The sequence below is a fragment of the Chiloscyllium punctatum genome, chromosome 31, assembly GCF_047496795.1.
Source record: "Chiloscyllium punctatum isolate Juve2018m chromosome 31, sChiPun1.3, whole genome shotgun sequence".
NCBI lineage: Eukaryota > Metazoa > Chordata > Chondrichthyes > Orectolobiformes > Hemiscylliidae > Chiloscyllium > Chiloscyllium punctatum.
In genome coordinates, this window is record NC_092769.1 from 8,835,375 (window position 1) to 8,861,502 (window position 26,128).

Below are 26,128 nucleotides of genomic sequence, written 5' to 3' on the forward strand. Positions count from 1 at the left end.
ACATGAAGTTATTTAAATGAGCATTTGCCTCCATTACAATTGTGTGCCAGCTGTTTGGAAGACTGAAGATTCGGGATTCAGGACTGCAGCTTGCATTCAGCCGTTTGAGTGAAACTGGCCACACTCCAGATGGGTGACTGCAAGAAATGTTCATGATTCAGTTACATCACACTGTAAACGTTTGCTATAAATTCTGTGTGTTAGGATTGAGCCCTCCACTATCACCTGATGAAGGAGCGACACTGCGAAAGCTAGTGTGCTTCCAAATAAACCTGTTGGACTATAACCTGGTGTTGTGTGATGTTTAGCAATAAATGATGAATTTGTTCTTCAAAACCTTTGTTGCTGGTGATAATGATTAGAGACAAAAATGGGATAGCAAGTTCTTGAATGTATTCATATTAAGAGTTTAGAAATTTCAATAATAAAATGTAAGCAAACTTACAATGAAGTGTCTTCGATGTTCTCTCCTGATACAATATTTTTAAAACAAAATTCTGAATCCCTCATTATAATGCAGATAACAGAGAGGCAGTTATGCAAATGCTCTTGCCTGCAGTGGTGTTCCCTGCGCTGCTGTGTGATGTTTCCTGAAAAGTCCAGAGAAAGTGATTTACTTTCTATTTTGTGTCCTCTGAATGAAGCAAAACATTAATCACATATTGTTTTCAAACTTACTTTTTTCATGATAGATTTTGGAGTGTACAGTTTTTCATCGACCTTGTACTTTGGACTGTCAGATGATCTGCAAATAGTCAGAAAAGTGCTATGCAGGCATTTTAAGCGTACATCTACATCCACAATAAAATCATCATAATAAACCTGAAGAATTGAGTAAATATTTCAAGCGATTGACAGCTGGTTTTATAAAACTGGTTCAAGATTTATTAGCTCAAAACCCTGGAGAATATAGATTTCCTGGTTCTCCACAGTATACGCAGCTGAAATTAGTCATGAAAGAAGACATCTTAAGCTAGGTCTTGATGGTGCAATTGGCTGATGGCTGGTATAAAATTACTGGATGCTCAGGGATTCTGTAGTATATTCTTTGATCAACTGGATTTATTAAGTAGATGAACTTCCAGAGGTAGTGGGACAATAGAAAACAGTAAGTTTTTTCTTTAAAACTTTCTTAGGGGCTTTGAAAGACACCACAGGCAGAATGAGGGGATCAGAGGATATAGGAACCCTAATCGTTCAATATATTTATTCTTTCTTCAGAGTTCACCGATCTAAATATTTGAAAACAAATTGAGATCTCAATATTCAATGGGCAAGCAATTTTCCACTGACCACTTTTGAAGGTTTTTTATTGATGTAACTTTTTTTTAGCAAACAAAATCTCTAATCTCTCAGAAAAAATGCAATCATTATAGACATATTAAAGCAACTTTGTTAATGTGACTGACATAAGCTGGCGTTTGTTGCATTGCTGTGGCATGTTCTCAGACAGAAGCCCCTCCATAGAACTTATGGGAAGTGACATTAATTTTCTTTCACATTGTTGTGTTCTAGATGAATCTTAATTAAGTCACACATTGGACTAAAACTTTCTTTGTGATCACTGCATTCATTACTGGAATCTCTTCACAGTTTCCATATCGGCAATTAGTGTTACAGCACAAATTAGGTGATTTTAAACAAACACTTGAAAAATTCAACCATTGAAAAAGCTCTGAAGATGGAGGATTTCAGCATTATAAACTTTGTTGGATCTTTACATTGAAACTCCAATTTGTCAGTTTAATCAACCTGCCACATCCCATACAAACAGGGATGAATTAGATATTCAACATGAGTATGTCTCATTAATTGTAATGTTAAATCCACATTCCTGCCTACCCTGAAAACCTTTCACCATCCCTCTCTCAACAATAAACTATTTATTTATGCCTTTAAAATATTCCATAGCTCTGCTTTAATAAAGTGTCAGAGTTTCCACATTTTGAGAGAAAACAAATCATCTCGATGTGTTTCAAATGGGCAACCACTGACATTTAGACAGCAATCCTTCATTCTCGTCTCTTCTGTAAGAGGAAACATCTTGTTTCAATTAATTTGTCTCTTCCTCTGCTTCACAAACTGACAAAAGCCTAGCCTATCCGAATTCCCTTTGTATGACAAGTCATTCTGGAAGTATTATTCTGGTAAGCATTCTCCGAATTGCCTCCAATGTATTTACTTCCTACCATAAACAGGGTGACCGATAAGAATTAGAGCATTCAAGACACAAGCTCAACAGTGCTCTCTACTTTTGTGTTTAAATTGCCCCACGATAAAAGGAAAACATTTATTCACTTTCCGAGTTACGTACTGCTAGCACTTTGTGATTCAGGTAATGTTACACTCTGATCCCACTGCATCTCACAGCTATGGAATCTCCCTCTAGTTTTAAAAAATGCTTTTCTTCTAGTCAAAATGGACAACTTCACTTTTATCACCGTAAAGCTCTATTTGTCAGGCCTTTGACTACTCACTTTCTCTTTAGCACTCCATATTTCTCTATAGCACTCCAATGTCCTCTGAAGTTATTTTTTAACCTTTCTTTTGTCATGTCAGCTTTATATTAATTCCTTTGTGAGTCATGGACTGTGAGGCAATACTTGGAAGATTTGAGCAGATTCAGATTTGTTTTAAATAGCTGCTCAAGTTATATGATACTAACCATTCTGAACTCCGGTTCATTCTCAGTTCCAAACACCGAAGTAATGAACATTCATGTAAAAAAGGCTGAACCCCTGAATATAATCAGAGTATACGAAAATAACAATAAGATTCTTGTCAGCCCCCCTCTCTCTCTGTCACTCTCTCTCTCTGTCACACACACACACACACACAACATGGATATGTGAAAATCATGAAATGTAAGATGTCTGTAAGGCAAATGGATACTATAAACTTCCACTGTACTATGTCAACCTTTTAGCAAAACAACAATGGTTGACTCAGACCCGTGACCTGTGCCTCTTGCTTGATGTGGGAGTTTAGGAACGTGGCTGATGCTCCTGACTCTTACACTTGCAGGAAGTGCGTCCAGCTGCAGCTCTTGTTTAATCGCATGACGTCTCTGGAGCTGGGGACGGACTCACTGTGGAGCATCTGTAATGCTGAGGATGCCATGGAAAGCACGTTTAGTGAGTTGGTCACAACACAGTTTAGAATTGCTGAGGGAGACAGTGAATGGGTGACCAATGGACAGAAAAAGAGTAAGAAGACAGTGCAGGTGTCCCCTGCCATCATCTCCCTCCAATACAGGTATCCCGTTTTGCATGCTGTTGGGGGAGATTACTTACCAGGGGAGGGCAGCAGTTGCATGGTTCATGGCATCGTGGCAGGCACTGTTGTTCAGAAGGGCGGTAAAACGACTCGTAGGACCATTGTCACAGGGAATTCTCTTGTGAAGGGAGTAGATAGGCGGTTCTGTGGCCGGAATGGGACTTCTGGATGGTATGTTGCCTCACAGGTGCTCAGGTCAGGTATGCCACCGATCAGCTGTAGAGCGATCTAAAAGGGGAAGGTGAACAACCAAATGTCTTGGTGCTTATGGACACCAACGATATAAGTAGAAAATGAGGTGAGGTCTTCAAAGAAGAATTCAGGGAGCTAGGAGGGAAATTAAATAGGAGGACCTCAAAGATAGTGATCTCGGGATTACTACCATTGCCACGTGCTAGCCAGCGTAGAAATTTTTAAAAAAAGACAGGTTAAACACATGGCTTGAGAGATGGTGTAGAAAGGAGGGGCTCAATTTGTTAGACATTGGGACCGGTTCTGGGGCAGGTGGGACTATTACAAAATGGACGGTGTACATCTGAACCAGACTGGAACCAATGTCCTTAGTGGGTTTTTTGCTACTGCATTTGGGAATATTTAAACTAATGTGGCAGGAGACTGGGAACCAGAAGAGAAAACAAGTAGGCAGTGATGTGGAGACTGTAAGCATTATGAAGATTGCATTCATAACGGGAAGAGTAGACAGAGCACAAAAAAACTGTTAGCCTAAAATGCATCTACTTTAATGCAAGGAGTATAGTGTGAAAGGCAGATGAACTTAGGGCTTGGATTGGTGCCTGGGAGTATCATGTCGTTGCAATCACAGAGGCTTGGTTGAAGGAAGGGCATGAAGATTGGCAATTAAACATCCCTGGATATAGACGCTTCAAACAGGACAGGGAGGGAAGTAAAAGGGGGTGGGTGGGAGTTGCATTGATGGTCAAGGACGATATCACGGCTGAGCTGAAGGAGCACACTGTGGAAGTCTTGGGTAGTGAGGCATTATGGATGGAGCAGAGAAATTAGAAGAGTGCAGTTACACTGTTGGGGCTGTATTACAGGCCTCCCAACAGTGAGCATGTGGTAGAAGAACAAACAGATTATGGAAATATGTCGAGGCCATAGGGTAGTGCAAATGGGAGATTTTAATTTTCCCAACATTGACTGGGATATACTTAGTGTCAGAGGTCTGGATGGGGTAGAATTTGTAAGAAATGTCCAGGAGAGTTTTTTACTGCAGTATGTCAATAGTCCGACGAGGGAAGAGGCCATATTGTGCCTGGTACTGGGGAACAAGGACAGGTGGTAGAAGTTGCGGTGGGGGATTCATTTGGGAACAGTGACCACAATTCTGTAAGTTTTAGAATACTTATGGATAAAGAAGAGAGTGGTCCTAAGGGAAGAGTACTAAACTGAGCCAAGTCCAATTAAATCAAAATTCGGCAGAAGCTCGGAAATGTGGAATGGACACAGCTATTTGAAGGAAAGTCCACATTTGAGACGTGGGAGGCTTTGAAAGGTAGGTTAAAGATAGTGCAGGACAGGCATGTCCCTTTGAAGGCAAAGGATAGGAAGGGCAACATTCGTGAACCGAGGGTGACAGGAGAAATTCTATGATGAGCAAAGAGGAAAAGGGAAGCATACATAAGGTCTAGGTAGCTAAGAACAGAACGGGCCCTGGAAGAATATCGGAAAAGTAGGACAAGTCTTAAACGAGGAATCAAGCGGGCTTAAATGGGTTATGGAATATCTTTAGCGAGCAGAATTAAGGAGAATCACTAAGCATTTTATTCTTACACAAGAAGCAAGAGAGTAACTAGAGAAAGGATTGGTCCACTAAAGGATGATGAAGGAAGGCTGTGTGTCAAACCTGAGAGAATGGGTGAGATTCTGAATGATTACTTTGCATCAGTGTTCACTGAGGAGAGGGACATGATGAATGTTGAGATTAGAGATAGAAGTTTGATTAGTCTTGATCACGCTGACATAAGTAGCGAAGATGTGTTGGGTAGGCTAGTGGTTATTAAGGTGGACAAATCCCCAGGACCGGATGGGATGTATCCCACATTGCTGAGGGAGGCGAGAGGGGAAATAGCTGGGGCCCTGACAGATATCTTCGTGGAATTCTTAAATACAGGTGAGGTGCTGGAGGATTGTAGGGTAGCTTATGTTGTCCCCCTATACAAGAAGGGTAGTAGGGATATTCTGGGTTACCAAAGATGAGTGTGCATGACGTCAGTGGTGGGAAAGTTGCTGGAGAAGGTACTGAGGGATAGGATCTACTTATATTTAGAAAAGAATGGGTTTACAGTGATAGGCAAAATGGTTTTGTGCGGGGGAGATCGTGCCTTACCAACTTAATGGAGTTCTTTGAGGAAGTTAGCAATATGCTAGATGAAAGAAGGGCTGTACATGTCATATACATGGATTTTAGTAAGGCGTTTGATCAGATTCCCCATGGTAGACGAATGGAGAAATTGAAGTCAAATGGTGTGCAGGGTATTCTCGCTAGGTGGATAAAGAACTGGTTGAGAAACAGAAGACGGAGAGGAGTATTTGAAGGGAGTTTCTCGAAATGGTGAAAGGTGACCAGTGGTGATCCACAGGGGTCAGTGTTGGGGCAACTGTTGTTTGTAATATAAATAAATGATCTGGAAGAGGACACTGTGGGTATGATCAGCACGTTTGCAGGTGACACGAAGATGGTTGGAGTAGCAGAAAATATAAGGGACTGTCAGAGAATGCAGGAGGATATAGAGGAACTGGAGATTTGGGCGGAAAGTGGCAGATGGTTTTCAATTCAGACAAATGTGAGGTAATGCTTGTAGGCAAGACTAATTCTCGAGCGAATTATACAATGAACGGAAGAGCTTTGAGAAAAGTTGTTGGGCAGAGAGATCTGGGAGTGCAGGTCCATGGTACTCTGAACGGTGCTGCACAGGTGGATAGAGTAGTCAAGAAGGCATATGGTTTGCTTGCCTCCATTGGACGGCGTATTGAGTATACGAGCTGGCAAGTCATGTTAAAATTGTACAAGACATTGGTTCAGCCGCACTTAGAATACTGTATACAGTTCTGGTCGCCACATTATCAAAAGGATATAGACGCCTTTTGGAGGGTGCAAAGAAGGTTTACGAGGATGGAAGGTGCTAGCTATGAAGAAAGGTTGAGTAGGTTGGGGTTATTTTCATTAATAAAAAGGAGATTGAGGGGGCACCTGATTGAGGTTTACAAAATCGTGAAGGGTTTAGATAGGGTGGACAGAGACAAGCTTTTTCCCGGTGTGAAGGATTCAATACCGAGAGGTCACGCTTTCAAGGTGAGAGGTGGAAGGATTAAGGGGGATACATGTGGCAAGTACTTCACACAGAGGGTGGTGGCCGTTTGGAATGCGTTGCCAGCTGAGGTAGCAGAGGCAGGCATGGTAGATTCATTTAAGATGCATATGGACAGATGCAGTAGATGGAGAACAGAGGGATACAGATGCTTAGGAATTGACCAACAGTTTTAGACTGTACATTTGGATCAGCTCAGGCTTGGAGGGCCGAAGGGTCTGTTCCTGGGCTGTACATTTTCTTTGTTCTTTTTTATTAACATATACTTTCCTTTTCATGTTGTATTTATTAGAAGGTGCGAGGTTAGGAAGTGCTTTTGCCAAAAAGGACCAGAATGTCCTTGATCACGCGTCAAGAACAGAATTCATGCAGGGCATCCAGGAAATGAAATGCCAGCCTTAATTACAAAATAAATCATATGTAGGAGTTGTGGAGAGTTGTTGAGGCTATTGTGGACAGATGTTCTGACCTTTATAAATCGGTGATCTCCTTGTCACAGAGGCAGTGCAAAGCTGTTTTATCAGAATAATCTCTGGGATGATGGTAACATGAAGAGAGTGTGAAGTAAATTGATATTTAATTTGCAGCACCGTGAGAGAATAAGAGTTGACTGCATTGAACCTTGAAGATTATGGACAAACACACAAAACATCCAGAGAAAAACATTGATGGCATGGGAACTTACATTTTGCCCATGATACATGCTTCTTTTTTAGTTTATGTACCTCTGTGAAGCTCCTATTTGGTTGGGAGAGAGCTTCAGGCTCTGAATGAACTCTCATTGCCTCAATGTGCAGTTGGTGTGTGACCCTGCACTGAAAGTCACATTGTTCACAAATCTGTCAGCAGCTGCAATACCTAAAATATTTATTGTTCCCAACAGCTTCCGAACTCCACTGGGAATACCAGTCTGCCTTCTCGGAGATGTCATCCCTCCTCCCCGTCAACGAGCCATATTAATGTATCTACTGTGTACCATTAGCAATGGAGCCAGGAGGAACGACATAGAGCAGTCTCTCCGTGCAGTCTCTGTTTCATTGGTTTGTCTTGTTTGGTCATAAATAACATCATCTTATTTCTGTACAAGGGGCTTGAGCGGCTGAATGGCCACCCCCAGATGGCATGGGAGATGCTCAAGAACCTGACTGGGCAAACTGTGTTTCCTGTTTAACAGCTCATGTATTTGACTGGGCTCCTTATCTTCCTGTGTAATAGTCAGGAGAGAATGAATGGGCTATCCCTATTCTTATCCAATAACATTGATGGACAGAATGACCTCTTCACATTCCAGTGAAGTGAGCTTGAGGTGCTGAATGAGCACCTCTCTTTACTCTGGTAACGCACAGTATCCAGCAGGACTGTTACATGAATGTTACCGACATTTCAATGTTGTCCGGGTCTTCCTGCACATGGACAAGGGCTGCTTCAGGAGGTGAGGGGGGGGGGGGGCACATTGTTCTAAACCTTACATGTTTTTCAGTCACAATCTCCACTTCTGAGATTCTGATGGGGGGAAGACACCGAGGTTCAAATGAGGATGGTTGTGCTGTGCATCTCCCGCAGAGATGTCCCGAGACTGAGGTGGGACATGTCGAAGAACCACAAACATCTTCTTTGTGCTGAATCACTCCACCTGTGGGGAGGTTACACTTCATTTCCATTATGTTCAATTTTCTTCAGGTTACTTGATACCATCCTCAGTTAAACACTGCCTTGTTGTCAGGGCCAGTCACCTGGTTTTTATATATTTTGTTGATGTCAATAGGTCTTGGTGGATAGTTGCGGTGTGTTTCCTTCTCACAGAGGGGAGTGACCGTCGGGACGTCACTATTCCACAGAGGAAGGGGAGATAGATCATTGAGGTAGTTGGAAGAAGAGATGGATGGATGGTTGAAACGGCTGACACTCCAGGAGTTGGGGCTTAGAGCAGATCAGCCATGATCCAATTGAAGGGAAAGGCAGACCGTAGGAGCTGAATGACATACTCCTGCTTCTCATGTTCTTGCATTCTGTTATTGGAAGGTTCATCATTGTTATTTTCCTGGAAGTCCTGTGAAGGAATGTTGTAGTCAAGGAGACCAGAGGATTTTGTGAGCAATTTCTGGGTACAGTATGTGGTCATTATTCACTATGAATCTGGGTCAACAACATGACAATTAAATTGAGACAGGGGAACTTCTGTAAAGAGACAGGAGGGAACTGTTTCACAGTAACACCAACTCTTTTTCCCAAGAACGTTTTTCAATCCACACTAAATCATTTTGACTGTATTCAGGAGCTAAATGATCACCTCGGTTTCTGTGCACCAGGTAGTAGGAGTAAGTGGTCCCCAACCACTCTTGAATGGCCGATTGAGGGGCTGAATGGAATGGGGCGAAGTAGGACTGAGGAACAGGAGTGGGCCCCTGCCCCACCAGGCACTAAGGTTGTGGCTGATCAGATTGTGGTCGCAGCCCCACGTTCCGATCTTCAGTTCATTATCCTTGATTCACTTGCCCGTCAAATATTTAACTAACACACTTTTAAATAAATGCAAACACACAGGTTCCACAAACCTGTGGGGACGAGAAATTCCCACTCAAATGACTTTTTGAGAATTTCTCCTTATCCCTGTTCCTACCAAGGTTAGAGAGTCATTGCTTCTTTTTCTAGTCACACTCCTCCAGACATCACGACAAATTATCAGTGTAACTAAGTGTGTGATATGGTAAATGATATCCGTCTCAGACTGGGTCAGGTTCAGTGTTAGGAACAAGTCAGACAAGTTTCTTAAATTTTTAAAAATAACTAATCTAAAACTAAAGCAAAGTTGCTCGAATTACGATGGATACATAAATGCAGTACAGTTTGAACATCGACAATATGTACATCAACATTTATTTTTCAATAAATCTGAGACACAGAAACATGTATACGAAGACACACGAACACGCATGCAAGCACACACACGTCTGAAGGCAAACAGAAAAAAATGGAATTCTGTAGAATATTAATTCGAAAGAGCTTTGTCCAAATAACAGTTAATTTCAGAATAAAAGCAAAATTGAGAGAGTTTCAGTTGTTATTCTGCCTATGAAGTGATTCCGCCTCACAGAAGCTGCTAGTATTGGGGTTTCCTCATGGAACAGTTGGATTTGGCTGAATTCCCTTTGCTGCAGGCAGTGGAGCGATTCCAAGGAATCCTCAACAGGAACCCTCAAAGAGTGCTAAAGATGGCTGATTGGTTTTCAGCTCTCATATGTTGCTGTCGAGAAGTACAAGTAGAGACGGAGAAATGGCTGTTGTTTCTCCGACAGTTTACATTTGTTCCCTCTCTGATCTGAAACATACAATAATGTGACCCAAACACCAACCTGGACTCGGTAAGGTCTGGGTGAATATTCTACTGATTGAATGACTCCATCCCTGTTACCTACTTCATTTAGGAATAATTTGTAATTTATAATTTGAAGGTGTATTTATATGTGTCTGCATAATTTTTGTACAATAAATTCATGTCTTCATAGTACCTGTGTTAAAATGAGTATGTTGTTTTCTAAAATTAAATCCATAGGTTTATTCTCCCATCCCTCAGCCCCGCCCCAATACACTCTCCTCAGGGTCTTATATGGTTCAATATGATCAGCTCTCATTCTCAGGTCTGAAGTACTCTGACCTTGTAGAGTCCATGAGGGCCATTGATGCGGGATCGGCCAAGGTTATTTTCCGAGGCTGGAGGAGTCCAAACCAGAGGGCAAAGACTTAAAGTGAGAGGGGAAAATTAAAAAGATACCTAAGTGGTATCTTTATTATATAGAGGGTAGTGCGTGAATGGAGCGAACTGGCAGTGAAAGTGGTGGAGGCTGGTACAATTACAACATTTAAGAGGCAGTGGATGGGTATATAAATAAGAAGGGTTGAGACAGTTATGGGTCTAATGTTGGTAAATGGTTTTACATCAGATTGGAATATCTGGTTGGTGCAAATGATCTGGACTGAAGGGTCTGTTTCCGTGCTGTATGACTCTATGGTTCTATCAGGCCTTCATTCTAACAAGGAGTAAAGTGAAGCATCTGTGAAAAGCTTCCAAAACAATTGCATATTTTTTCTTTCAATTTCAGGGTTCATTACTACATACAATACATTCGATGTAGTCTCAGCATTGTCATGTACAGATACATAAAACATCCTGGTGATTATACCTGATAGCTTTTGCATGAAACAGCATCATTCAATACACTCCCCTAATCACTTGCTGAATCTGCTGACTAGATTTATATGGCTCATGTACCGAGACACACACATCCCTCCGGACCAATGAGATGTTCTCTCCATTTAAGTAGGTTACTGTTATTTTATCTGTTTTAAAGAGCACTGACTTCCCTTAGCCCTTGTTATACTGTTTTCTGCCAAATTTGCTCACTAACTTTCCCTGTCGGTATCCCATTGCAGAGGCTGCATATCCTGTTAAATGACTGTCTTGGTAAATGAGCTAAATGAACTCCAATCCAATCAATCACCTCATCCAAGTCATTGGTATAGATTGTAAATTGTTGGTAATGTCACACTGATTCCTGAGGCATTCCACCAAGTTACAACTTTGCAACCTGAATATAAACATTTATCCTGAATGTTTGTTCCCTGATAATTTACCAGGTTTCCCCTGTTGCTGGTCAGCAAGCTCGAAAGGTAGGTTTGCCTCATCCTACACTGTGTAATGTATTTAGCCGGCTGAATGACTTCAATCTATTCCTGTGTAAATCCTTAGAGAGCAGAATGGTCTCCGTCCGTCTCATTATAACGATGCTGACTGGCTAAATGGGATCTTTCCTTACCTCTGTAACATTATTGAGTGGTTGAGAAAACAACATATCGGTTAGGGGCAGCAGCTGGCCATTCAGCCCCTTGCACCTGCTGCACCATTCAGAATGTGCATTGTTGATGTGATTGTTACTTAACATCCCTTTCCTGTCTGTACCCATACGTTATGTATGTTAGTGTCAGTATCTCAGTTTGTGTGTACCTCTGTCTGCATCTCTGTGGAAAGTTGTTTTTGAAGTAAATATAATGAAATTGGAATCAAAGTCTCCCTCCTCATCTGTCTCCGTCTGTCCCTGTTGTTCGCAGAGTTCATAGAATTCCTAAAGTGTGGAAACAGACCCTTCGACCCAAAACATCCACACTGACCCTTCGAAGAGTAACCCACCCAGACACGGTTAATTACTCTCCTATGTTTACTCACCACTAATGGCCCTAACCTATACATCCCTGGGCACTATGGACAATTTAGCATGGCCTATTCACCTAATATCCACAACTTTGTTCTGTGGGTGGAAAGAGGAGAGTCCGGTGGAAACCATCGCAGATATGGAGAGAATGTGAAACTCCACACAGACAATCGCCCGAGGGTGGAATCAAGCCCGGGTGCCTGGCGCAGTGAGGCAGCAGTGCTCGCCTCTGAGTTTAGTGATTAGATTCATACAATACTACCCTCTGCTGGCCTCCCCACACCACTGGATCAATGGCAGAGTTTTCTCCTCTCTCAGAAGATAACAAATCCTTTACTGTGTATCTCCCAAATTGCACGGCCGTTTGATTTTTCAATAATATCTTTGGTAGCATACAGCAGTTTTATACGACACTGAGCAATGTTGTTTCTGCGTCATTAGCAACACTACTGGACCTTTTTCAGGACTATCCAATACTTTCTCACGTAACTTTTTAGCATTGCAAGTCACGGAGTGAGAAATTAATTCATCTGATCTCCTGACAAAGTGGTTCACTCAGAGATGAGCATTTCCTTTCTGACAGGCCCAAGAATATTTGCAACCTTCCATCTACCAGCATTGTGTGTGCGAGCCTGCTCGTGTTTGCATGTGTGTATGTATTCATGATCCTGTCAGTTTGGATCATGCTATGAGCTCTCTCACTGTCTCTCCCTCCCAGAATGAATCCTCGAGGGTTGTCACTCTCTGCCGCTGTCACTGCAGTCGGGTGGGGAGGTCAGCTGAGGGAGAGATTGGTTCATTTTCAGCACTACAGAGACGGTCAGACCTGCACTTACATACAGATACTCAGAGTCAAACACAGACACACAGTTCCGGGTGGTAGTGGAGAGATGGATATTGGGCACTCCACAACGCGGCTTGTCCCTCTCTGTCCTATTCCAGGCTGCTTCTCTTAGAATACGAGAAATGGAGGGAGGGAGTGAAGGTAGGAGTGGGTGTCCCTGCTTTTCGTGCTGGTGTGGGTGGTGGGGGGTGGAGAGGGTGATGTGTCAAGAGGGAGTCAGTCCATAGTGTTGTATCCAAAAAGTGTTATTAATGACAGAGGTATGGTGGAGGGGAAAGAGAGCGAGAGGAAGGTGCTGTTTGCAGCAGTGAGAGTGGTGGAGCATGAGCCTTGTTCAGGGGTCGGTGCTATAACAGATATACAGTAAGTGTGAGGGAGCAGAGAGAATACGGTGACCCTTATACTGACAGAGTGGGAAGGTTATTGATGCGTGTCCTGTATTGCTGGACATTTCCTCAGACCACAGATACTGCACTGAGCTGGGTGGTGAGCTCAGAACATGCTCGGTGGGTCTGGTGGTGTGGCCCCTTCTGGGAAGAGAATGGCCCCGTCTGAACTAGCCCATCCACCAGGACCTCCGTGTCCCTGTCGACAAACCGTGGTGTAATTGTTCCTTACCTGCCATGCTCGGGGTAAACTGTGTAGGGCAGCTCCTAACAGAGAAAGCTCAATTGTGTGCCCATTGGCCTTTTAAAGATGGCACCAGTGTCAGGGTTCACGAAATATTCAGGAGCATCTGGACGATGGTGAGTACCTCCAGCCATGATGGGTGGGAGAATCGGATTGGCATTGAATAAAAGGGACACCATGTGTTGGGGTGGGTATTTAATGAGATGCATTCGATAAGATAGCACCAGGAAACTAGCTCAGCCTCGTACAGACAATCCCTCTGTCACACTCTATAAAAATGTCACTGAAACAAATTATTGTTAGAATCAACCAAATGAATCGAAGACTCTGCTGACCCCATAACTGGTTATAACGCTGCAGCTGCTTGTCCAATGCTCTCCATCACAGGGAAGGATCTAAACGTCACATTACCCTTGGAAATAAGGCAGTGGAGAGGGGGTGGTTGAGGTATCAGTGGGGGAGCACTTTATGGTAAGCCATCATAGTTCTATTAGTTTCAAAATAGAGATGGAAAAGGATGAACCAGGTCTAAAACTTAAAGTTCTAAATTGTTGAAAAGCCAATTTTGATGATATTAAAGAATTTTCCAAAGTCGATTGGGGCAGATAATCGCAGAGAAGGGGGACAACTGAGAAGAGAGTAGCCTTCGAAAATGACACATCAGGAGGACAGAGACATTCCATCCCTGTTAGGGTGAAGAGTAAGGCTGGTACGTGTAAGGAATGCTGGAGGATTGGAGAACTTGCGGTTCTGGTAACGGATAAGAAGGAAGGATATGTCAGATATAGACAGCAGGAATTGAGATTTTTTTTCTTAATTCATTCACGGAATGAGGGCGTCCCTGGCTAGACAAGCAACTATTACTCATCCTTAATAGCCCAGAGGGCAGTTAACAGACAACCACTTTGTTATGGTTGGGGAGTCACATGTAGGCCAGACCAGTTAAGGATGGCAGTTTGTTTCCTTAAAGGTTCTCAGTGAACCAATGCATTTTTCCGACAATCGGAATGGTCATCTTTGGCCTCTTAATTCCTGATTTAAAGTGAATCACTAGAAGAGTCTGAAGGCAACAAGAAAATACTTAAGAGGGAAGTTGGGAGCATAAAAAGTTTACATGTGATAGCTTTGGCAAATAGAGTTACGGAGAATCCAAAGGAATTCTCCAAATATATCAAGGACGAAGAGGAACTGTGGAGAGAATAGGACATCCTTAAAGATCAGCAAGGCTGCCCATGTGCAGAACCCCAGGAAATGGGGGAGGTACTGAACGAATAGTTTGGATCAGTATTTACTGTGCAGGAGGATATAGAAGCTAGAGAACTTGGGAAATAAGTAGTGACATCTTGGAAAGTGTCTGTATTTCAGAGGAGCTGCTGGAGATCTTAAAACATGCAACGGAAGGAAAATGTGTTGGCTTTTATTAGATGTACGCTATACTTTGTGGGAAGCTAGGGAAGTGAATGCTGGGCCCCGTGCTATCATCAATAGCGACAGGTAAAGTGCCAGAAGACTGGAGGTTGGCTAACGTGGTGCCATTACGTAAAGGATTGAAGAAGGGTAATAAGGAAAAGCCAGTGACCCTGATGTGAGTGATGGGTAAGTTGTTGGAGAGGATTGCAAGGCATTAGATTTTCACGCATTTTGAAAGGTAATGACTGATTAGGGATAGTCAACATGGCTTTGAACAAATAATATTGTGTCTCACTGGTCTGAGAGATATTTTTGAAGAAGCGCCTAAAAAGATTAATTGAGATAGAGAGGTGTACGTTGTCGATTATGGACACCAGTAAGGCGTTGAACAACATTGTACATGGTCATCTGTTTAACAAAGGTTGGTTCATATGAAATACATGGAGAACGAGCCATTTGGATACAAAAATTGACTCAAAGTTCAGAGACCAAGGGTGGTGGTAGAGGGTTGCAATATCCTGGCAAAGGTTTGCAATGCTCCCGGTGTTATGCAGATAGTCCAGTTGATGGAGTAGTCCACTAGCATGGTCTGCATAACTCTCCATCTAAGCCGCTACCTTACCCCAGTTTATGGTGTCTGGGCTGATTCTGTGAAGCAGATTCAAAATTTGAGGCAATGGACCATTCCAGCTGATCTGGCAATGTCTTTCAATGTGTGCATTCTTGTGATTGGACTCACCATTGTCATATTTATCCCGTTATTCCAATCCCTCCATCTCTTTATCCACACTTTCACCAAGTTGTCAGTTAATTAGTTCTTTATTTGTTTTTTTCTGTGTCTTTCCCTGGCTTTGGCTTTTCACTCCCTCGTGTATCGAGTGCTGGAATGGGGAAGCTCATAAACATTGAAACGGTGTGTGTCAGGTTGTTGTTCACTATTCGATATGTCCCATGTGGTGCTTCATGGACAGGGTTGTTCCAGGAGCTTTGACACATTTCTTTGAAACTTGGAACGCCTCTGTTTGTCTCTCTCAATTGATTGTGCGATCAGGAACACGAGGAAGACCCTTCAGAATAATTGTAAAGGATCAGGCATCTAACTTGTAACTGAGGGGCTTGTGATTCCTGTTATTGAAAGGTTAGTGGGGTGGCTGGGGATGGTTTGCTGGAGGTTGTTCTGTGAGCTGCCTCAGACTTTCAGGGAGACCTGAGGATTTGGTGACCCAACTCTGGATGGAGCATGGGGAACTGTAGTTACAGCATCTGGGTCTGTAACATGAACAACAAATGGAGCAGAGGCTGCAGAAGTGGGAAGCTCTGAAACCACAGAGTTGGGGAAATTGATCAGCCGTATCTGTCTGTATCTTAGCATGGACAAGTACACTCTCTCACTCTCCCCGTTACATAAAATGATGCACACTCTCCCTATCCACCCGTCACACACATCCACACACCCCTCTCTCACATTCCACACAGGCACTCCACTCTGTCCCACACGCAAGCGCACACAGCCTCTCACTCTCTCCCTCCTGCACTTACACGCACACTCCACCTCACTCTCTCTCTCACATACCGAATGTGTGTCTGTCTCTCCCCTTCACACAGACACACCCCCTCTCACACACATATGGACATGTGCTACTCCTACTTTGTAAATAAAACAGTCTGACTCCAGGTTAAGACACAGACAGATCCAAACAAGAGCCTCACATGTCTGACCGCAAGTGTTACTTCATTTATATCGATAATACCTGACGGTATCTCCAGGCAGTGGCTTGAAATAAATTCTGCGATTTGCATATTAATCAATCAAACTTGCACCTCCATTCGAAATGATTAAGTATTTAAGAGCCGTCTTAGGTGTGTGGACAATTCATGTGCATGAGTTGTCCAACCCTATGATCTTTCCCTTATAACTTCGATGTTTAAGGTCTTCCTCTCTCTTATTCCTGATGAAGGATCAGCGCAATGAAACCTTGTGTTTACAAATAAACCCACTGGACTCTAACCTGGTATCATTTGATTAATGACCTTGTCTAACCCATCCAAAACCAGCGGCTCCATATCATGGCGTTTACTAATTTGGAGATGCTGGCGTTGGACTGGGGTGCACAAAGTTAAAAATCACACAACACCAGGTTATAGTCCAACAGGTTTAATTGGAAGCACACTAGCTTTCGGAGCGACGATCCTTCATCAGGTGATAGTGGAGGGCTCAATCGTAACACAGAATTTATAGCAAAAATTTACAATGTGATGTAACTGAAATTATACATTGAAAAATTGATTGTCTGTTGAGTCTTTCATCTGTTAGAATACAGTGATAGTTTCACTTCTTTCATGTGTAAATCACAAAACCTTTTTTTAAAAGTTGCATTCTTGAGTTAGCTGTTAACAATGGTGATAGCTAGACAATATATTGAAAGTGTTGGCCCCTTGTGTTCTCTGTCTATGCCATAACGTTTAGATTGATTCTAATCTAAAAAGTAAGATAACGGAGTTTTACATAAATTCATGCAGTTTTTGAGCTCAGAGTTCTACATGAATACATGCAGCTTTTACTAGTTAGCTAATCCTCTGGCCGAGCAAGTAACCCCATGTGTTCTTGTGTTGCATATTAATCTTTTGCGATGCACATTATGTACTGATTTCTGGAAGCCCAGATATAATACATCTATAGGATCCCCATTATCCACCTTGCTTGTTACGTTTCTTTAAAGAAAGTTAGTCAAAGCATTCAAACATGATTTATCCTTCATAAAACTATGTTGACTGTGCTGGATTGTGGCTTGGCTTTGGAAATCTCCTGTTATTAATTCCTTCATAACCATTCTAACATTTTGTCTTCAATCCCAACAGTTTTTTCACTACTTTTCATTCCCCAGTGAAGCTGGATTTTCGAAGTTCTTCCCTTTCTCTAACCTCTACGTTCCCTTTCACAATTTCTGTGTAACAGGCACAAGGCTGTAAATGATCTGTTCCTGTTGCTGTATAAGAGGCATTAGTGACTAAATGGACTGAAAGTCCTCCTGGTGTTCTGACATTAGTCCTGATGCCCTGAATGCCCTGCACCTGTTTCTGACCAAGCCGCTCAAGACCTCAATGTCCTCCTCCTGTTGCTCAATAACAGGTTTGGGGAGTTATGAAATCTCCCTGATCAAATGTCACTTTTCAAGGACTGAACTGTGCAGGCAAGTTGTGTTCCCACATTAGGTAGCATAGTGGTTAGCATTGCTGTCTCACAGCACCAGAGATTCAGAATCAATTTTAGTCTCCAGGTTCCACCCACAGTCCCAAGATGTGCATGTTAGGAGAACTGGCCACGCTAAATTACCAATAATGTTCGGGGATGTGGAGGTCACGTGTATCAGTTATGGAAAATGCCAGGTTACAAGATTGGGTGAGGTGGGTGGTGGAATTGGATGGGATGATCTTCGGAGGATCAGTGTGGAGTCGATGGGTCAAATGGCTTGACTTCACACTGTAGTTATTTTATGATTAACACCTTCATTGCAGAAACTAGTTAAGGGAATAATCTCTGATGTAATTCCAATATCCTCCACAGGGAGGAGATTAAACCTGTGCACAGTACTCCAGATGTGATCTCACCAAGATCCAGTACAGCAGCAACAACACTCTACCAGCCTGCTGTAAGGTTCCCACCAAGTTCAGAGCAGGCTCAGCTGTCTGGGGGAATACTCAGCATTGTTGAAAGATCATTGTCCTTCTCTACTTCACCAGCAAAATGGGAGATCTGGAGAAAATCTCACAATGACACTTGAGAGGAACAGGTAAGATGTGGTGAGATAATTTAATAGATGATATATGCCTCGCCAAGCATCTCGCCTGAGTCTACCATTAACCTTCCCAGAGCCCACGTCACTCAGATTCCACAGAATCTGGTGAGGTGGATCTTAGGAACAGCAAGGAGACGCAACGTTCATGGGAGTTATGCATCAAAGTGAAAGATGCAATACAAATGTAAATACGTCATTAAAAAGAGAATTAGACATGCAGGTTTGTGGGTACTGCAGTAATAATGGATAGTTTGAAGGCACATCCAACCAGTGTTTACCCAAGTGAATGTTAATGCTGAGTGTGTGTGAGACGGGTTGCTTTAGTAGTATGTTGAGCACCGAGCTGTTGATCAGGCAATTTTGGAGTTGGATTAGTGGTGCTGGAAGAGCACAGCAGTTCAGGCAGCATCCAAGTAGCTTCAAAATCGACATTTCAGGCAAAAGCCCTTCTTCAGGAATAAAAAAAAAACTTTGGAGTTGGTTTTGTGTGATCAGAAGATCAAATCGAAGAATTTGCTGTGAAGGAGCTTTTGGAAATAGTGATCTTAATATATTGAATTTTATATGACGTCTGAATACAAGTAAAACATTCTTATATTTTGGATATATACCTGAGTCATACAAGCCATTAAGAAATGAGAATAAAGTTGGCTTTAGTGAATTTGAAAAGTACATTAAATGAATTAATGAAAGAGAGGCAATGTCTGCTTTTTACTGAAACACTGTAAGGTCTACTTTATACATATATCCCTCCAAGGAATAAATCGCAAAAGCAAAAGGTGATTCAACGATGGTGAACAAAATAAGTTAGAAATTGCTATAGATGGATGGAAGTGCCTTGGGTTGGACTGAAGGATCTGTTTCTATGCTGTACATCTCTATGACTCTATGACTCTAAAAGAGTCATATATTGTGGATTCATTGAAATTTTGGACGCAGCAAAGGAAGACTGATAAACCGTTAAGTAAATTAGAAAGAGAACAATAATGCAAACTAAACAGAAACAAAAAGACTGATGAAAAACTGCAATGAATATTTGAAAGGAAAATAAGAACAAGGTCAAATGTGGAAGAGTGAATGTGTGGACAGGACAATTTATTGTGGAGAACAGAACCGATGACAGGAGGAAACTCACCAGTTACTTTATTTCTGTCTTCACGGAGGAAGGGCCAGAAAATCTCCCAGAAAAACCAAATGACCATGACTTGTGTAACTGAAGAGTAAAATAATTCATATCAGTGATGTGGTAGCATTTGAAAACATAACTATATTGATAATTCGGACAGACCAAGTGTACTTCACATCAGAATTTCAGAGAAAGCAGAAATGGACATAATAGGTGCATTGGGAATCACTGGGAATTTCCGTATTCAGTTTGGAAGGTTATAAATGCATTCCAAGGATTTACAAAGTGAAGAAGTGGGAGAATTGTGAACTACAGACTAGTTAACTTATTTTTCAGAGTTGGGAATCTGTCGGAATTTATTATAAAGAATGTGATATTGGACACTTGGAATATTATAGCAAATATCTTGAGAATGATGATAGAAATCTGAAAGGGAAGGCAACATTTACAAAAAATTTGCTTGAAGATGTCCCTTGTCGATATAAACAATGGAGAACAAGTGGTTTTGGTATAGTTGGATATCAGGAGGATTTTAAAAAAATGCATACAGTAAGTTAGCCCGAAAACAATAAAGCAAATTGCATTGGTAAGAACATATGCAAATAGGGAAGATAAAAGTAAAGTTTCATTTTGTTTGAAGGAATCAGAATATAGACAATGAAGAGCTCTGTGCTCTCTCTCCACGGATGTTGTCTAAACGGCTGTGATCTCTAGCATTGGTTTCAGTACAGATCCCAACTTATGTAACGATTCACTCTGAGTGGAAGAGAAGTTCTGCACCAGTGACACATCGTGTTGGTGAGACTGTACCTGTAGTATTGTGTACGGTTTTGTTTTTCTGATCTAAGTAAAACATACTGATCACATATACTGAATGTGCATTCTCTAGATTAACCCCTCGGATGGCAAGATTGTCTGATGAGGTTTGTATTCTGTAGATTTTCAGAGACTGAGAGGTGATTGAAATGAAGCTTTACAAAATTCACACAGAGGGGATTGAAGAACATAGGCGCATTAAAAGGTGCGAGCAGGATTAGTGAGCACCCTAAGATGTTCCACAAGGACATCAAGTAGAACAGAATAACCTGGGAATAATTAGGGCTCATTAGAAACCAAGAAGATAATCAATGTGTGAAGCTGGAGAACATTGATAGATTATGAGATGAGAGATTCACATCTGGTTTACTCAGGAAAAGGATGAAGCATGGCTCAAGAAGATGGACTGAGAAACTCGTGAGCAGATTAATATGAAATGCGAGCAAGGATTGATAGTTTTGGCTGATTTAAAATTGGACAAGTCCACAGGTCTGGCTGTGTTGTATAACAAGCTGCTGTCGGAGCAAGGCCCTGACCCAAAAGTTTAAATAAATTCTGGTCACAGGGGAGGGGCCAGAGGAACGCAGAAAACCTTTTATAGGAACGGTTAGTGCAAGTAGACAAGGGAACTATTGATCAGTGATTATCAGATCAGTGTCAGTAAAACTATTGGGGAAAATAGGGCGGGAGAAAATGGATCTTCATTTAGAGAGAGATAGTCATCAGAGGGGAGTCATGCCGAATGAAGTTTATTGATATTTTTTTCGAAGAGGTTGTTCATTTATTTTTTTCAGCAAGGCCTTTGACAAAGCGCCAGATGGGAGGCTGATAATGAAAGTAAAATCTCATTCTATCAAGGGTAACTTGGTAAATGACATTCACATTTTCTTTATGGCAGGAGAAAGAGGGTGGTTCTGGAAACTGTGTGAATCGATATCAGTGTCCAGTGATGTAGTATACGGGTCAATGATGTGACCCTTATTATTTATGATACTCATAAAGAATGTAATTATGAAAGTGGAGGGTGTGGGGGAGTGTGGAATTTAAGTTTGTGTGTATCACAGAGATTGGCCGGTTGGTTGGCAGTGAGAGGGTAGGTCTTATGTTACTGGAAGATAAAAATGAAATGGTCAGATAAGCAGATCACTGGCAGATGGAATGTAACCCTGATAAATATGAGGTGGTGCAATTTGGAAGAAGGAACTAGACAGGGGATTACTCAATGAATGTCAGCACACTAGGAAGCTCAGAGCCTGCTTCTCCACACATCACTGAGGGGGACTGGACAGGGTAGTAGTGGAGTTAACAATGCGTTTGGAAAAGTAAATGTAACATTTACACATCGAGACATAGATTACAAGAGTTATACAGGACTTTGGTTACGCCAAGATGGAATGCTGTGTGTACCTCTGGAAGCCACATTACAGGAAGGATGTGATTGCAATGGAGGGGGTGCAGAGGTGATTCACCAGGATGTTCCGTGGGATGGAGCTTATCTGCTATGGAGAGAGGCTGGATAAACTCGGGATGTTTACTTTGGGGCAGAGGATTCTGAGCGGAATGTGAGGCATAAGATTATGAGGAGTATGGACCAGGTGGATAGACAACAGCTGTCCCTTTTAGTCAGAGGGTCGAGAAGATGGAAACACACTTTTAAAGTGAACGGTTTGAGATGTAGAGAGGATTTGCGGATTGTTTTTCACCGAGAAGGTGCTGGGCTATGGATTGTACTTCCTGAGAGGGGAGTTATCTTGGTAACCTCATAACTGGTAAAAAAAAAACTACTTAGGCGAGCTCTTAAAGTGTCATAACATTCCTGGCTATGGGACTGGTGTAGGAGACTGGGACTAATGTAGATTGTACTGTATTTTCTGATGGAGTCTATGCTTCTGTGATTATATGGTGTGGACATGAATTGCTGGGTCTCTGAAGACAAAATTAATAAGAGTTATAAGGTGAACTGTCAATGGAAAAGATAAGAGAAAACAAGTGCAGCTTCGTTGCACTCTCAATCCAGAGAATAGAGAATGAGAGCAGGGAAATGGTAGAACTATTAAGCAACTACTTCATAGAACATAAAACAGTACAGCACAGAACAGGCCCTTCAGCCCACGATGTTCTGCCGACCATTGATCCTCGTGTATGCACCCTCAAATTTCTGTGACCATATGCAAGTCCAGCAGTCTCTTAAATATCCCCAATGACCTCGCTTCCACAACTGCTGCTGGCAACGCATTCCATGCTCCCACAACTCTCTGTGGAAAGAACCCGCCTCTGACATCCCCGCTCTACTTTCCGCCAAACAGCTTAAAACTATGACCCCTCACGTTAACAATTTCTGCCCTGGGAAAACGTCTCTGGCTATCAACTCTATCAATGCCTCTCATTATCTTGTATACCTTAATTAGGTCCCCTCTCTTCCTTCTTTTTTCCAATGAAAAAAGTCTGAGCTCAGTCAACCTCTCTTCATAAAATAAGTCCTCCATACCAGGCAGCATCCTGGTAAACCTCCTCTGAACCCTCTCCAAAGCATCCACATCTTTCCTATAATAGGGCGACCAGAACTGGACACAGTATTCCAAGTGCGGTCTAATCAAAGTTTTATAGAGCTGCTACAAGATCTCACGGCTCTTAAACTCAATCCCCCGTTAATGAAAGCCAAAACACCATATGCTTTCTGAACAACCCTGTCCACCTGGGAGGCAGTTTTAAGGGAGCTCTGTACCTGCACACCAAGATCCCGCTGTTCCTCCACACTGCCAGTTCTGTCTTCACAGAAGGAAACAAACTAAACAAATCAATTCTTCCCAGCAGACATGGGAAGCCTATCTCTAAAGAATGAAATTAGTTTTAAAAAATGCTTTGGGAGAAATAATTGGGAGAGAAAGTATGGCTGAATTCAGAATACAGATGGAAGGTGAGAAGGTAAAATCCTAGATCAGGACCCTGTGCTTAAACAAAGCAGATGACAATAGAATGAGAGAGGAGTTGGCTAAAGCAGGCTGGCAGCAAAGACCTTATGGTGGAACCATCGATGAACAGTCGGTAGCTTTCGAAGCAATTTTTCAACATGCTCAGCAACAGCATATAACAGTGAAATGGAACAACTATAGGAAAAGGGTAATCTGCCGGGAATATCTAAGGAAATAAGGGAGACTATTGAATTAAAATAAATGGCATACATAATGGCAAAGACCAGTGGGAAAGGAGATGATTGGGAAAACTTAAAATGGCAAAATAAAGCAACAAAAAAACATATCAAGATACATAAGATAGTTTATGAGAGTAAACTACCTCAAAATATAAAGACAGATAGCAAAATATGCTATAAATATACAAATCGAAAAGAATGGCTAAGGTTAGCAATCGATCCTTTAGAGGGTGAGAAGGGGGATCCAGTGATGGGATATGAAGAAAAAGATGAGGAATTGAAGAGATATTTAGTTGGTCTACCCAGTGAAGAACACTAATAACATGCCAGTAATGGTCAAAGCGAGGAAGATAAGGGAGGACCTGGATACAACCGTTCCCAAGGGTAATATTGGGAATGCTAATGAAGCCAAAGGTAGGTAAGTCTCCTGGCCCGGATGGAATGGATCCCAAGGTACTAACAGAGGTGATGAGAGAAATAGCAAATGCACTTGTGGAAATTTTTCTAAATTCACTGGACTCTGATGCAATTCCAGAAAATTGGAAAACAGGAGATCAGACGCCACTGTTTAAAAATGGAGATAGACAAAAGTTGGGGAACTATACATCGGTTAGCCTATCATCTGTAGTGGGGAAAATATTTCAACCTGTAATCAAGGAATAAATGGCAATGCATCTTGATAGAAATTGTCCCATTGAGCAGACACAGTGTTGGTTCATGAAAGGCAGACCACGTGTAAGTAATCTCCTGGAATTCTAAGATGACATTACAACTGCAGGGACCCGGTAGCTGTGGTGTACTGAGATTTCCAAAAGACATTTTGTGGCTGGCGTGGTGTCACAGTGGTTATCACTGCTGCCTCACAGCACCAGAGTCCCGGATTCAATTCCCACCTCAGGCGACTGACTGTGCACATTCTCCCCGTGTCTGCGTGGGTTTCCACCGGGTACTCTGGTTTCCTCCCACAGTCCAAAAGTGTGCAGGTTAGGTGAATTGGCCATGCTAAATTGCCCTTAGTGTTCGGTGAAGGGGTAAAATGTAGCGGAATGGGTTTGGGTGGGTTGCGCTTCCGTGGGTTGAGTATGGACTTGTTGGGCCAAAGGGCCTGTTTCCACACTGTAAGTAATCTAAAAAAAAACACAGTGACGCCAAAAAGGCTGCTGCGTAATGTGTGGCATTATGGGTAATGTATTATCGTGGATAGTGGATTGGATAACTAACATGAAGCAATGAGTGGGAATACATGATTGTTTTTCTGGTTGCTGATCAGTGACTAATGGAGTGCCTCAGGGATCGGTGCTGGGACCATAGTTATTCACAGCTTACATAGATGATTTGGAGTTGGGGACCATGTGTAGTGTCTCAAAGATTGCAGTTGAGACTAAAATGAGTGGCAGAGATCAGTGTGCAGAGGACTGTTATACTTTACAAGGGGACATAAAGAGTTGAAGTGTGTGGGTCAAGGCCTGGCAGACGGACTACAATTATAATAAATGTGAAATCATCTATTTTGTTTGGAAAAATAGTAAAGAGGTCTCTTATTTGAATTGTCAAAACAATGCTGCATGATCTTGTGCAGAGGGACCTGGGTGTTCTTGTGCATGAATCACAGAAGTTGGTCTGCAGCGGCAATAGGTAATTAACGAGGCAAATGGAATTTTGTCTTTCATTGAGAAAGGGATTGAGTGTAAAGGTAACGAGGTTATGTTGCAGCTCTACAGAACGCTGGGGAGACGACACCTATAGTACGAACAACTTTGGTCTCCCTACTTTAGAAACGAAATTCTGGCACTACAATGGGTGCAGAGGAGGCTCACTAGGTTGGTTCCAGAGGTGGGGGGGGGGGGGGGGGGGGGGCTGGTTATGAGGAGAGACTGAGCAGACTGGAATTACATATTTATTGGAAATTGGAAGAGTGAGGGAGGATCCGATAGAAACATATATAATTGTGAAGGCAGTAGATAAGATAGAAATATAAAGGACATTTCCAGTAGTACATGAGACTAGGACAAGAGGGCAAAGCCTCAAAATTAGAATGAGCAGATTTAGGACTGAATTGAGAAGGAACTTCTTGTCCAAAAAGGTTGTAAATCTGTGGAATTCTTCGCCCAGTGAAATAGTTGAGGCTTTGTCATTAAATGTGTTTGAACTCAGATAGATAATCTTTGAACAGTAAAGGAATTAAGAGTTATGGTGAGTGGGGAGTAAGTGGAGCTGAGGCTATGAAATGATTAGCCTTTATCTTATTGAATGGTGGCGCAGGGCTGAAGGGCCAGATGGCCTACTCCTTATGTTCTTATGTAATGGGTCTCATATCTCCGATTCTAAAATCATGTTCATATTTTAGTCCAAATCTCGTAATATTTGACTTTGCACACTAGGCCGTAGTCTTTATCAAGATCTTTCGGAAAATCTAAATGCATTGCATCCATTTCTTCTCTCTATGTATCAACCCGTCAGTTTCTCAAATATGAGCAGGCATAAAGCAATATGTTTTGAAGTGGAAGGATCATGGCATGTCGCAGGGATCAGTGTTTGG